Source organism: Aulonocara sp. 'chitande type north' Nkhata Bay, linkage group LG10, assembly GCF_057382095.1.
Source record: "Aulonocara sp. 'chitande type north' Nkhata Bay isolate Kocher_YH1m ecotype deep benthic linkage group LG10, A_spYH_male_GT1.1, whole genome shotgun sequence".
In the NCBI taxonomy this organism is placed as follows: domain Eukaryota; kingdom Metazoa; phylum Chordata; class Actinopteri; order Cichliformes; family Cichlidae; genus Aulonocara; species Aulonocara sp. 'chitande type north' Nkhata Bay.
In genome coordinates, this window is record NC_141353.1 from 13,371,602 (window position 1) to 13,385,309 (window position 13,708).

The 13,708-nt window shown below is 39.1% G+C and overlaps 1 protein-coding gene across 3 annotated transcripts in view; it reads right to left on the reverse strand.

The window, feature by feature from the left end:
* The window catches only part of npas2 (neuronal PAS domain protein 2), a 44,011-nt gene that overhangs the window by 25,722 nt on the left and 4,581 nt on the right, over positions 1–13,708 (reverse strand). Inside the window, exon 1 of one of the 3 annotated variants that reach the window (XM_086308281.1) lies at positions 637–1,127. The exons of the other annotated variants lie outside the window; for them this stretch is intronic. The gene's annotated coding sequence lies outside the window, so the exon portion shown is untranslated. Of the gene's footprint in view, positions 1–636; positions 1,128–13,708 lie in introns of those variants that run through there. 3 annotated transcript variants of the gene reach the window in all.

Here is a 13,708-nt window from a genome sequence, read left to right on the forward strand (position 1 = left end):
TCAAACAGTGGAAATGCTTTGCTCTAATAAGAAATCCCTTTCAGTTTCAAATAATTATATTAACAAATAAATAAATAAACAAAAAGCCCTGACTGGACTGTGAATTCGAAGACCTGTGGGTTTGTCAGAGAAATGTGAACTCCAGTAGGCTTAAAGCTGCCAGGTTGGGTAACATCAGCCTGACCCTAAGCCTGCTGAGAAATTATCTAAGCATACATTTTCCGGTGACATTTAACATTTTTCTTTGTGGCGTCTTAGAGGAAGCAATGACGAAAACCCCTTTGGTGTTTTGGCCATTAATGTCATCATCGGGGGCACAACGGGTGGAGGGGAAAATAGGTTATTTCAGCCTTGTAACCAGGGCACTTGATGACTCTGAGCTGAAAACATGTAAGCAGCATTCAAGAGCGCTAACGCTGTCAAACATACGGACACCTGGATTTTACCCAAACCAGCCAAATCAGCCTGTGCTCCGTCTAATAAACACGCCCACCTCTCTTTTATTGGGAAAAGAGTCCAGTCGTGAACTTTGATCATATAAAACGGAGTAAGCGGGTGGCAGCAGCCTATGACAACATTTTGCGCTCGTCTGTCACAGTGACGCGAAACTGAAAGCTTAAGTTAAATCTCACATACCTTGAAAACAGGTCTCCAGCAGAAATCCGAATCCACACTTAACTTTAACCAAACTAGTCATTTTTAAAAGAAAAAAATGTAAAAACTACAGCATAGCAGCCGAGCGCAATCAGCAGCCTCTGACTAACCAAGCGAGAGCGCTGAAAGCGTTAAATTGCATAACAGCGCCTTAAGTTAATAACGTGCTGTTATTAATCGCCGGTGAGCTCTCTGCGGCTTTGACAGTCCTAATTTATCAACAACAGAGGACCAAATTTCTGATTCGTGGCTTTTTTTTTCTGTAGTTGCGGTCTTTCTCTCTCTCTCTCTCTTTTCCAGGGTCTGTACTCCACATCCTCCGCTGGCAGCGGCTTGTAAACAGGACCGAGTGGCTGAGAGCAGAGAAAGTAGGTCAGCTGGTAGCTCAATACTCGGGTAACGAAGGCAGCAGCAGCATAAGCAGCAATGCTGTGCAACACAACCGAAAGAAACCTGCGCTTGTGACCGGGAAGGAAGGGGGCAGATTGCAATCTTTAACACGTGCTTAATGAATAATAACAACCCACTAAAATGTCATTAGAGCAATGCAAAGAAGAGTAGATTTGTAATGTGGCTTTTGCACCGCAGTTTTCCGACTGTTTGAAACTGTGAAGCCTACCGAGACTTGGCCATAGGAGCCTAACCTTTAATCTACTAAGATATAGTTTTACATTCACAAGAAGGAGTCTATAGGAGGGGGTGATGGCATGCTGCAAATTGACCTTAAAGGTACTGCTGATATATTAAGGCAAATCACATGGGCAGGAGGAGGTGGTGAACGGTGCCTCCTCCCTGCCAGCAACACAGAGCAGATTAGCCTGTCTGACCCTGTTTATAAGTTTATAAACCATTTATTTAAATCTGCAGGGTGAAGGGAGGCAGGCCATACAGAAAGATGACAACACCTCAATGTATAACCAAAACAAGACGCTGTAGACTTTTGTTTTGCCCCCCAAGTACTTCCCCATACACTTCCTATGTGTGTTTTTTTTTTTAAACTTCCTGGTTCCCTTCTCTCCTCAGCTGAAGTCCCAAATGTGGGTCAGCAGTCTACATGACTAATTTCAAGCTTTAATGATGGACAGTCTCCAAGTATTTTGTGTCTGTCAAGTGGCTTCACAAGCAGCTAGATGTGGGCATGTCGAGAATGTTAAAAGAACCAAAGAGAGCATTTACATGGATAAATTATTTGGAGCGTTAAAAAATGAGGCAGAGGTTTTACTGTAGTACGCCTATATGACTGTCACAGTCATATCAGTAGTTTATCTAATTGTACTATTTGGACAAAGCCTATCAGTACACCAGCCATTTTAACCAAGTCCTAAATTTTATTAACATGACATGTATGGATGGCTTTTGTATGGATAGATGCCACTTAGTCTATGTGGCTAAAGCCACGATTTCACTACTACTGATTATAGCCCTCATTACTTGATAAATGATTTCTAATAACTTAATGGTAGGTAGACTAATTAGTTTTTTTGTTTCCCTATGACATTTCTGAATGCACCTTTAATTTTTAAAGATCTTTAAAGACCATAATCTTAAAAACAGTAATCGTGAACAATTACGGTAGGTGCCAAATGTGTAAATGTGAGACTCTTTTTACACTTATACTTTCCCAAATATCAAGCTCTACTGTACTTGTTAGCAACATAGATGGTTTACATTATTAACTGCATGTGAGGCTTGCTTACTCACAAACAACTGAGGAGACCATATTTTGGATTATTTAGACAATGTTAAGTAAAATAATAACTAAAAAAACCAAAATTTTTCAGTAGGAAATAGCCACATCTTTGATTGCACTGATGTGCTATCCTTTCCTTCTTATTTAAAATACTTTGGGTTACATAAATATGTTTCTTTAATGGAAGATCTTGTAATCAAGGCCAGTTCTCGTGTGAATAAAGAGCACAGAGCACATGAGAATCAACGTTGTCACCTGTTGTGCCTCATCTCATTAGAGAGTGAGTGTCAACTGCTTTGACAAGTTAGCCTTTGACATCAGAGAGCTTTAAGTACATGTTCTTAATTAGAAAAATTGAGCTTTTCATAATGAAGAGTGTGAGTGTTAACCTGTGAGTGCCAGCGTGTACTTTGAAGAGGTTTTGCTAAATCCATTTAAATCAATAAAACAGAGCAACTTGTAAAATGCAAGAAAATATTAAAAATTTGAGGAGAGAACAGTTTCAGTAAAATAATCTGAACAGATGACATGAAAATCTTTACTTTGTTTTCTATATTTTGTGGGTCCTTCTGGGTCCTTTTTTCCCAGCATTGCTTTTAAAGCATACAGGTTTTATTGCTAAGGTGACAACAAAAGAAAATCAATGTTTTAACCCAGACAGGAAAAAAGTATTTGGAATTTAAAAAAAACAAAACATGGACACATAATTTCAAAGTCAAAGCGTCTGTTTCTGGCTCGGCCGGTCGTCGTGATGTTTTATGATTTGAATTTCTCTCCAGATGTCCCTGAACTCCAGACGCACATTTGAGGCCACGGTAGATATGCAGACCACTTGTCTCAATGACCATCTTAATGTAATGAGTCACATTTTCCACACAGCTGATGCAGCCTGCAGCTGTTGTAGTAGTCCCAATTTCAGTGACTGGCTCATGAGGTGGTACCAGGATGATGCCAGTTCTGCCAGCCAAGTTATACATGAAGCCTCTCTGGAGACATAAACATCCTCCATCAGGTGATTGAACCTTCTTAACTGACTCTTGCATCGTTGGCATGACTCCGCTGTGATTTGTCAGCGCTAACCAACCTTGAAACTAAAAGCCTTGTATTACCACTCCTGATAGTGGCTGCACCACTGCAGCTACACAGTTTCACACACTTCTTGCACACCTAACATCTGTGTAGTTTGTGCAACATCCTCAGTCCTGCACTTATGAAAGTGACTGCAGAACTGCTAGGATATCTGCAGAACCCCTAAGTATCTTCTATGAATAAAAAGATATACTATTTTAAAAAAATAAAATACAAATAAAACACAGCAGAAGGAACAGCTTAGTTTGACAGGTCTGCATTACTTAAAACTAAAGTTTGTAACAGTGCATCCAACAAAGTGGAGGGCACAGTGCACCTCTGACACCCCCATACTGCACTGAGCAAATTCAGTGTTGCATTCAGTGCTGTCCCTTTCTGTGTTACTCCCATAGTGTGATCACACTGGTTGCTCTAGTTTCTGTCACGACTGAGAAACTTGAAAGTCAGGTAGATGACAAATCTGGTAGGTAGGGCTGGGAAGAGGTGAACTGTCCTTAAATTTTAGTCACTACCTGTTGTAATTAATGGATTTATTTATATTGAAGAAATGTAGCCGATCAAGTCGTAGAGCATGCAGCACAGCTAATGTGACCTAATTCAACCTTGGGGGGAAAAAGGAAGTGCTGACAAGTTGAAAAAAGAAAAATAGAAGAAAACATAGCAAGAATGATGTATTGTTAATGTATCCCGAGGAAGCTATCGTTAATGCAGCCATCTCAAAGAAGAAACAGCACGATTTACATGTTTGAGATGGCTCAACTTAAACAAAGAAACTATGTAAAATGCGCTGTGTGCTAACGCAAACCAAAAACGGAAAACTAAACTATACGCGTGCAATTTCAGCCTGCTCAAGAACAAAAGAAAGCGAGCGAAAGTAAGAACGAAAGCTTTGTTACTGCAGATAATTTTGATGGTTTCTGGAGGCTTAAGTCACTTTCACAAAAGTACTAGAATAAAATGTACTTTCACTTACAGTCTGGCAACAGTAAGAAGCAAACCGATGCACTTCCGACTAAAAGCATGAATAATAGTAAATAATTATTAAGAGTCAGCTTCAAGCATCAACTGTAAATATGCCTCTAGAAACTAGATTGCAAAATGTAGGTTTGCTTATACTGTGATCAGACCTGTAAAAGACACTTTTCTCATATGAGATGGTGAATGAAAGAGACAGAAGTCCTGGAGGATAAATCAGTCACGAGGAGTTCAAACAACCTACAATTAGACCACACAGAGGTATTCAGAGGCTTCATGGGGTTATGATTGGTAAAAATCTACAAACTCCATCCAGAAATTAAGCAAAATGAAGTTAATAAACTGCATAAGGTACACTCAGATTTACCCATCTGTCAACTCTGAAACTGTGATGCCCTAAAAGGTATCAGAAAAAAAAAGATCCAAAGTCAGTGAGTACTTTTTCTTTCCTAAACAGAGTGCTTCACTTTAGGATTCCTCCACCACCTAACTCCCGTTAAGTACATGCTTGCTTTGTCTCTTAATGCTCCATTAATTTTTTCCTCAAGCTTCAGTAATGCATACACAGCACTGGGACTGTCTTTTTCAAAGGTCTGACACTGTAGGTTCTGAAGCTCTCGCCAAAACATTTTAGAGCACAAATACTTCCAAATGTGCCCCTCCATGAATGAGTAGTGTTGGTGCCAAACGAATAATGTTCTTTGGGCTGATAGAGCAAATCTAACAAGGATGTGGCGCTCTGACCTAATTACCACCACTGCTGTGTGTAGTGGCTTAGTTTTAAGGATGACAGTGCTGGTCAATCAGGTCTGGCGGTTGTTTGTCTTGACTGGGTAATGATTCCCAGAAATGTTTCTTAGTGACTTTGGTGAGCCCTTGACCTAATTATATATAGATTTAGTCTTCTGAAGATTCTCAGAGTAAACTGCAATAGTATGTTTTCAATATATTGCAAAACTGGGCCAAAATGTCTTTTCTCATGTAATTCTCAAATGTGCTGAATTTAGTGCTAATTAGCAAATGGTAGCATGCTAACATATATCAGTTAAACATATGCTAACAGTAGCGTTTAGCTCTGAGCACTGCTGTGCTATACTGCAGTCCTGTTTGCATTGTTAACTCTCATATAAAGTGATGACCACTATTTACATATTTAATGACATGTTAACACAGAAACTCCTGACACGGTTGTGTATTAAATGAATAAATAAGTCAGCAAATGAAAGACTTTCAAATAACTGAAAGCAGCTAAAGATCTGTGTTGTGTTCTTATTTCTATAGCATACTCCATGCACACTACACACACATTACAGTACCAAATCATTGAGCAGATAGTACAGGATGCCAGACTGATTGTATAGAAACATTCTGAAGTCCATTGTTACCTTGCCAGCAACCAACAAGATCTAAGATTCATAAAGATCTCCCACATTTTACTGCATTATTCACCATCCGCCTACATAGAGATTAGTGGCGCTCTTTTTATGTAGGTCATGCTATTGGATAATGAGATGACATTTAGTGCTCATAAGCAGGCGTCACTCCATAATGAAGTCACATCATTGCGTTCTTTACATGCTGCACCTTTTTCCAGACTGCTTCCAGCTTCATCAGTGAAAAGTGACTATTTGTATAATTACTCAGACATTAAGCCATATTGCCTCTCTCTACATCTGTGCTGCTGGTATTGATGATGTCATTGCGGCCCTCTGCTGAAGCACTGACTTTCATTAATTAGACGGTGGCACTGCTGTTCACTCTGTGTTCCCATGGTAACAATGTGTAGTGTCTACTTTCTCCCAGCTATGCCCATCAAGCTGCCGGTTTCCATTTTTCTTCTGGTCGACAAGATTTCTCATACATAACTCAGGAAGTCATTTGTTATACTGTTGACTATTAATAAAGTGCCAAAGCAACCTTGCTGGCTGCATGCTTTGATTTCTCCTTACAGCAGTTTTAACTCACTCTCAACCCACAACAACAGATGAGATACAAGCTTCGCAATAAATGTACATGTTAACCTAAAGTTTAATACTGGCATCAAGGTTTTCCAGCATGTCACTGTTAATTTTACAGTATATGTGCCAAAATCTACAGTTTAATACTGTAAGTACACATGCTGAAACTGCTCTTTAGTGCAAATATCTAATCAGCCAATCACATGACTAAAACTGGGCATGAAAACATAGTCTGATGATGACCCGCTAAAGTCAAACCGATCGTCAGAATGAAAAAGAAATTTGATTTAAGTGGGCCAGAGAGGTTGCTCTGAGTATTTCAGAAATTACTGATCTACAGGGATTTTTCCACAAACCCATCTTTAGGGTTTATAGAGAATGATCTGAAAAAGGGAAGTCTCCAGAGAGCAGCGGTTCTCTGGGGGTAAATGCCCTGTTGATGCCAGAGGTTACAGGAGAAGGGCCCAAGCTACTCAAGCCGATAGGAAGGCAGCATAACTCAAGACAACCACTCATCACAACCAAGGAGTGCAGAAGAGCATCTCTGAACAGATCCAACATTGAATATACAGTATGGGCTATAGCAGCAGAAGATCACACAGCGTCCCATCACTGCCAGCTAAGAACAAGAAACTGAGACTACAATTCACACAGACTCACCACATTGAGCAAAACATGCCTAGTCTGACGAGTCTCAATTTCTGCTGCAATATCTTGACTTTAGGGTCCGAATTTGGCTTAAACAAAATGAAACGCTGGGACCCCATAGTACCATTTGAGGATTGTTCAAACACCACAGCCGACCCGAGTATTGTTCATCCATTTATGACCACAGTGCACCCATCTTTTTCATGGCTTTTTCAAGCAGGGTAATGCACCATGTGGCAAAGCTCAAATCAACTGAAACTGGTTTATTGATCGTCGCAATGAGTTCACTGAACTCAAATGACCTTTGGGAGGTGATGTAACGAGAGATTCGCATCATGAATGTGTAGCCTACAATCTGCAGTGAGATGCTATCATGTCAATATGGAGCAAAATCTCTGAGGAAGGTTTCCCGCAGTTTATTGAAGAATTAAAGTGTTCTGAAGGTAAAAGGGGTCCAATCCAGTACTAGAAAAGTGAACCTAATAAAGTGTATATTATAAGCCACTGCATTGCCAATATACTAACATTTATTGCTTCCATAATTAATATTTTTCTACTGTAAAATAAAGTAAAATATACCTCTAAATACACTAGTCTTTCTGATCAGCCCTGTGTCAATATTTTCATGTATCATCTTTCTTAAACTATGATAAACTATGGTCACTTGCTTGGGTTGCTACAGGAGTTTTCACCTAATTTTAAATTTCTTTATATGGACTGTGTGCTCGGTGTGGCACACAGTGACTTGATGCAACACGAGTAAGTTTATTTTCTGACTCAAATGAAAATAACACTGCAGTAAGACGGGACAGTAGCTTTCTGTTGCTATTTTTTTAAAGACATCATCATTGACACTTTTCTGCTGTGTCGACCTACACCACCATGTTATCAGTGTGCAACAGTTGCTTTCGTTTTAGCAGAAATTTGTTAGTGTGGGCTCAGCTACAGGCTACAAACGATTTACCTCAACGCCACTTGTTAAAGAAGAACAAATGAAAAGAATTTCAAGACATATGTGGCTTAATGCTTCAAAATAGTGAGCTCTGTCTCACAGAAGGAAGAAAAATCACATCCGGAGGTGATGCTCAATGACTTTTCACACCGTGTAATTGAGTATAGATGGAGCACCACGGCTAAAGCCTTAGAGCTCATTCAAATGCATGAAATGAAAAAAGGAAAACAGTAAAGAAACAATTCATTATGTCCCTTCTCGGGAGAGTTTTCCCACAAGCTTTGCCCATCACTTCCAAACAGAAGCTCCACACTAATCCTGCCCCAGGCAACAGCTGAACGCCACTCTACTCAGAGCAGTTTAACACATCCACACCTGTGGGGGGAAAAAACTGTTCTTTTACCCTGTTTTCCTAACTGCACCTGTTAATGCACCTGTTGAATAATCAGCTAATCAGCTAAGAACATGAATCCTAGTTCACATCAACCTCGCAGCTACTAATTCACAACTCACAGCCATCAACCTAGTCAACCATTAGTCAACCTGCATATTTTATGTAGATTTTCTTCTTCATATATTCCACGTTTACTTTTTGGTAACACTTTAGTCAAAAGTGCCATGTAATTACACATTCACCACACAGCACGGAGTGTGTGGTGAATGTGGGTGGTCGCATCCTTTCAATGAGAAAGCAGTCCCATAAAACAAACATCCTTTCACCAGGTAGATCCACTCTCAAATTTTCTTATAATTATATTCTTTCAACAATTCCAAATTAATCACAGTTACTCCAAGCCTGTTATTGCCTGCTGCTGCTGCTCAGGAAAAAAAAAGATGCAATTACCTAAGGCAGTGTGAGCAAATATGTGGGTCACCATTCTGGGGCATGGGTGGAAAGGGCAGCGGAGCTCTTTCTTTTCACCACTCAAGCTCGGATGCCAGGTTAGATCTTTGATTAGATTCTGTCTCATTCTTAAACATCGCCTCCAAATGAAGCATTTTTGAGCTGTTCACCCGAACGTCATTGTTATGAATTCACCAGTGAGTGTTTATGAAACTGCAACCGGCCCCTCTGTTATGCACAGACTCTGAAGTGAACTTAAATAGCCTTTCGCAAAGAGTCCATGGAAAAAATGACCTTATGTCTCCATTCCTATCTATTGCTGTTTCATTTTCCTGGTTATGAAACGATGGCTTCCATATCTTCAAGGCTCTCCTCCTGAGAGCACGCAAACCTCTCTTAAGTTTCACAGAACAGTAGAAAGCAGCTTATAAATTATTCTCTTTGAGGAAAGACTAAAACACATTGAATATTGGCTTCCTCTATGGCCAAATATCCACTCTGCCTAATTCTTATTCTACCGAAACAAAAAGCAGTGGACTGCAGATATTTGATTCGATTTGATTATTTTTGAGCTACATGAAAATATTTCATGTTATTTTAGGCAGTTTAACATTTCAGCTGAACTACAGGATACAAAACCTGCTCATCGTGCATCTTTTATTCATCCGATGAGTGGTTTAAAAGTAGTACAAATGTTAACACGTAATCAGGATGGATGCTCAGTCAACTGAGAAAGTGAATTAATAACATCTACATTATTAATGACAGAAGGCTGGATCATCAGAAGTCTCTGGAAAACAACTCGCATAATGACTAGTTTTCATATTTTTATGTTTTTACCTGTAATGCTTCTTTCCTACACTACATTTGTCTTCTTGGACTTCTTGGAGTAGCTGTGCATGCCACGCAGTTCAGGTGCAGCTACTTTAGCTTTGTTTACCCTCTCTTTTTGTTAACTTTCTCCAGACTGGCTGCACCTCGCAAACAAAAGAACCTTTGGCTTAAAGGGATTTCTTGTACCTACATTGATTTTAATAACTGAAATTCCACCATGTTTATTGTGAGCATAAACCTTTGTTACAGTGTATATGTGCAAATATGAAAAGGAACACAACTGGTTTTCTCTCTTTCAGACAGCTAAGCTTAAAGAGGCCATTGCATCTGAGTGGAACTATGTGTGCACATTACTCATGCTTTAATGTGACAATAATTCATGAATCATGAAGTGTCCTTCAAGAAACCTAAAATCACTGCCAGCTCTGTAAAAAAAAACTGAAAAAAAGTCTTTTTGGCTTCCTCTTGATGGTGGAATAGAACTTCCTGTAGATTTCCATCAATTTTATCATATGTTTCTGTGTTTCTCTTAAGATGCGCATGCACTCACCAGCTACTTTTTAGGTACACCTGTTCAACTACTCGTTAATGGAAAAAATGTAATCGGCCAATCACATTTTTACACGTAGACATGGTCAAGACGACCTGCTGAAGTTCAAATCGAGCATCGGAAAAGGGAAGAAAGGAGATTTCCAGTGAGGGGAAATTTTCTGGGTGTAACGAAGAGGTGTTTCATTACTCTGGGCAAAAATGCCTTGTGCCCTTTCTTATGCTACTTTCCACTGTTCTGGGAGAAGACTGGAAAAATGTTGCCTGGTCTGATGAGTCTTGCATTGCAACATTTAGACGGTCGGGTCAGTTTGGAGTGAAAACAACATGAAAGCTTGGATGAGGTCATGAATATTGTCCAACCACTTATGGCCACAGTGTACCCTGATGATGGCTTTCTACGGGATAATCTCTCAAAACTCAAATCATCTCAAACTTCTTAAACGTGACATTGAGTTCACCTTGTTTTATCTGTGCCATGAAGAATTAAGGTGGTGCTGCATGGGAAAGGGAGTTCAACCCAGTACTAGCAAGATGTACCTAATAAAGTGGACAGTGAGTGAAAATCAGTAAAAAAGTTTAAACACTTAAATTAAAAAAAAACAAACAAAAAAACTCGGAAACTGGAAAGTTTTAGTAGGAAAGTGTAATGAACTCATTGGCTGGACCCAGACTAAGAATGAAATTCAAGTATCACAGCACTATGTGAACTCTCCAGTTCGCCATCAGTGGACATGTTCAGGTTTTGCCCCATGACATCACAGATTACATATGGCTTACTTAACATTAAAGGAAGAAAGAAATGTGTGTGGGAGGGCCCTTTTCATTTCACCATCAGACCTGACACGATCTTGTTGTGACTCCACTAAAGCAAACAACGTTGTAATGCACATGCAGCCAACACCCTCAACTGGAGATCTGAATCACTAGATCTAGGTCACACACACACTGCGAGGCCCATTTTTCTTCTTCATCTGACACACAATGTGTGGCCACACCCGATTCTTAAACGTAACCTTTTGTAGTGAAGCAAGAATAAATGTTACATCCTGTGAATCAGCTATATTTTAGAGACACACGGGGGGATCATCATCACTCAGATGATGATAACAGCTTCTAAAAGAACCTCATTTATGTAGATTCTCACTCCTTTGAATGATGAAGTACCATAAAAACCTTTCCGAAAGGTCAGTATTAGTGCAGTGTCACTGAGGAGCTCTCACACACGTTAGTTTCAGGTAATGTCATTTCATGCCACAAATAAAAAGAGAGGAAGCAAATTCACATAATGTGACTGGTCTCAGTGCCAGAAAAAGGAAAGCTTTCTCTTTTTTATAAAAGGAATAAATAGATTTGAAAAAGCCAAATGTCTTAATGATGGCGTAATGGCTCTGAGCCTGCAGCTACTGAGGACAATCACTGTGTGCTTTAGAGCAAGAGTTCAGTGACACCAGCAAGGCCGATGACGTCAGTAGAGGCAGTTATATAACTGCTGCTGAACATTTTGTCTGTCATAGTTACAAGGCCAAAGAGGGTGACATGAATACCAGTCATACTCTCAGGAGTCATGTGCAACATAGTTCCACTGGCCAAAGGAAGAAAAAGGCAAGCAGGCCTCGGTATAGAGGGGTATGGAACAAAAGGGAACGGCTCTGATTAATGATAACAGTCTGCATGTCTGTCTTATGTCTGCCCTTACGGCTATAAATGCTTCCACATTATCTTCTTACTGGAGATTGATCAAGAATTCACAAGTCTAAAAATTCCCAAACAGCACATCAGACCAACAGGTCAAAAGAGTCTAAAGATGATAAAACAGAGAAAATAAGACTGGGATGTGTCTGCAAAGTTTGCTAAAAACTATAACAGTTTGAACAAACACTACAAATAGAAATTATTTAGACATACACAGTAGGCCGCACAAGATTATCAACAAACAAAAAACCTGAAAAAAATCATCATTTAGAGAAGTTCATAATTTAAAACTGTCAGTTTCACTTGGTATTAATTTAATTTAATGGCGACTGTTGCTTCTAGCACCATCGAAGATAAACCCTGTAGCAATAAATGGTGTAAATAAACAGTGGCTTTTGGCCTTAACCCAAATACTGTTACACACTGTACTGACACCTCTGCCATCACTGATTATCCTTATAGGCCACTTTCTTAACTGGGTCTTTTATTGATTCCTAAACAAATTTTATCAGAGGAAATAAGCAGAATTCCACAGAGTCAGTATAACAATTTCATTATCACTGTCACAAAAATATGCCAGCACTGATATAAGGAAATGATAAGGTGTGTGCCATGTGATCCCATGGACCATTTAGTACAAGCTTTCAACTGGAACCATTTCTTACTTCCCATCAGGAGTCATTGTTCTCTGAAATATGTTACCTAAGAATCAGAAATACCGGACAACAGCGATCTAAAGCCAACAAATAAAGGCTGTGGATTGGCCTTTAAAGGGTAAGCGTCACTTCAATGTTTTTATAATCATTTTAACTAAGTAATTTGACTGATTTTTATTGGACAATACACATTTCACATGCATTCAAAGTTGCTAAATATAGTTGTTCGCCTATATTTGACTGTAAAGCTAAATTGTGGCTGCTTTAAAGCCAGCTGTCTGCAACAGAAAGGCTCTGAAATATTCTCTGCCCAGCTGTGACAGATGGTATACAGAATTTGCAAAGACACTTACTTCTTACACCAACCATAACCTGAGAATCAGTGCCTTAGCAAAATCATGTAACATGGAACTTGAGGCAAAGAGTGGAAATAAAGTTCCACTAAAAAAAAAAAAGCCTACACAAAGGAGCCGACAAGTTAATGTGTTTATGTATTTTCTGGCAGCAGTCCATTTTTAATAGCGTATGGTTGAGGCGAATACATCAAAAAATAAACCACACTATATATATTTTTTTTTTTAAAAGCACAATCTCTTGCCATTTATTACTTTAAATTAATTTTATACCTGAGATAGCAATATCTCACTCAAGGCCATAGTGCTTTAGAGAATATCGGCATGGCTGTGGCCTTGTCCCTGCAAACCATTCAGAGCTGTACTAATATTCAATAAACAGCACTCACTCTTGTGTGATATTGCTTGATTAAGCTGTCTCAGACCAAGGATGATGCCCTCTAGTTTGATAGTGAATCACTGAAGCAATTTCCCTGGTTCCAGCTTCTCAAATGTAAGCCTTCGCTGCTTTTTTCCAGTTTGCACCCAACTTGGTTTGATATAAATCATAATTGTGGTTTTTCTATATTTTTATTAACCAATTATAATTGGGCCTTAAAGAAACAGCCCTATTTGAATTTTAGGATTATAGATTCTGTACAGATTTTACCATTAAAACATAAACATGTTCGCTTCAACAACAATATTCAGCTACTGTAGCAAGAACCATTAATCTGAAAAATTCAAATTCCATTATAACTTTAAGATATAAAGTTCAATTAAATTTCAAGACGTTTGGAAGGTTTTTTTCCCCAAGTTCAGCTGCAAAAGC